This window comes from Pecten maximus, chromosome 4, assembly GCF_902652985.1.
Source record: "Pecten maximus chromosome 4, xPecMax1.1, whole genome shotgun sequence".
Taxonomy (NCBI): Eukaryota; Metazoa; Mollusca; class Bivalvia; order Pectinida; family Pectinidae; genus Pecten; species Pecten maximus.
The window spans coordinates 10805207-10806960 of record NC_047018.1 but is presented as its reverse complement, the minus strand read 5'-3'; the positions used below and the strand labels follow the sequence as shown (position 1 = coordinate 10806960).

Here is a 1754-nt window from a genome sequence, read left to right as displayed (position 1 = left end):
CAAAAAGTTGAAAACGAGAATTGTTTTATAGACACACGACCACGAACAAAAGGCGGGCTAGAAAGGTCACTTAAAACTTTGTCTCATGTGACCAAAAAATAAATAAGATCACCATATATCACCTATTGTCATCAAAAAAGTCACATGATTATAACAAACTTATACTCCTTTATCAAATCAAATTGTTCGTTTGCTTGACTGGAACTGCTAACATAACATATTAGCATCTAGGAACAGAAGATGCAAGTCTTTACTGCTTGCTCCTCATCCAGACCCAGACAAACTTTGTGACTCCGTCTTTCGCATGTGGGACATTGGGTCATCTTATGCTTGGATTTCACTGGGTCTACACAAAATGGAAGGTCACATCTTCTGATCTTTTCTTTACTGGATGTTGACGTCTTAAGCAGGGCGCTGAAGTGCATGCTGTCTTTATTATGTACATGCACTAGCCTCATAAGCGTTGGTGGAACATTCGAGAGTATAGCTTCTGCATTCTGAAATGAAATTTACATTATTTATTCTGTTAAATACTATAACTTATAGCTGGTAATATAAGGTTTGTAGACAACAGCTAACCACACACACAAGCGATAACCGTAAATTTCAATAATTGTGGCTTGAGATGAATTTCAGTTATCGTTGAAATCTGAGTATCATCAAAATATTAATGTCATTATTTCTTGCCAATGTTAAGAAATTGTCTTTCAATGTTATGAGGATCACTGCTGCACCTCAAATTAAACAGATTGTTCTATACTTCTGAAATGTTTTATAAAGTCAATTGTTTTGAAGCATATACATTTGCAGAGCCAACATTGCTGTGTCAAATGACAAATGTAAATAGAGATGCAAAAGAACAGCCTAATATTTTAATTTTTTTTTCTATTGGAAAATTGATCAATTCAGCTAACTTGACTTTTATTAAACCTCATTATATATTCCACCATGAATTATGGTGCTTATAACTTAAAAGCAAAAACTATTTAACACTTACCATTAATACAAACACTCCACACGAGCTTCCATCTTCTTGTACAGAAGACTGTGCCTGACCTCTAGTCCACTTGATAGGTTTCTTGTGGTCAGTGATGGACAGTGTAGATCTAGCATTCATGAAGTTCCTGAACCAAAAATAAAACATTAATTTACAATTTCAAATAATTTTAAATAATTTCAAATAGTTTCAATGGAAGTGCTACTTTTCACCAGTTAAATATTTCTATGTGAATATTTTCTACACATATTTAAAGCGGTGTAAAGTCTTTTGCACACTAGATATCACATGTATATATAGTTTGAAAATTGTAAAAGATTTTTTAAACTGTTTAATGTTGTCTGGATATAAACTTTTATTAAATTGTGGTGTTCTCACTTGGCTTCTACAGCATTTAATATTGAAATGATATCTTCTTTTATAAACCCTTTTTATTTGAATTGTAAATTGTTAAACTCTAATAAAAGGGGATTCTTCCATTTAAAACTTACATCCAATGATCAAAAACCTGTCTGGCCCTTGATTCATTTGGAACAGAATCAAGTATGGTGACTTTGCCAGTGAGCATGGATGCCGCAAGTAAAATCCAATGATGTTGATGGCAAATGGGCAAGAGAACGTGATCAAAGTTCTCAAGAGGTACCTAAAAGAAAAATCAATTGTTAGTATCCATAGAATAATAAACAAATTGTCATCTCATAAGTAATATGTAATATATCATCAAGGGCAAGATTTCCTATTTACTTCATTTAAAATT

The 1754-nt window shown here is 32.6% G+C and overlaps 1 long non-coding RNA gene across 1 annotated transcript; it reads right to left on the bottom strand.

Moving 5' to 3' along the window:
• Positions 1-451: 451 nt before the first annotated feature.
• Positions 452-1504, bottom strand: LOC117325216. Its single transcript, XR_004532217.1, has 3 exons — positions 1489-1504; positions 998-1124; positions 452-497 (listed from the first exon to the last, which is right to left on the bottom strand). It is a non-coding gene; the product is annotated as an uncharacterized LOC117325216 (long non-coding RNA).
• Positions 1505-1754: the final 250 nt, after the last annotated feature.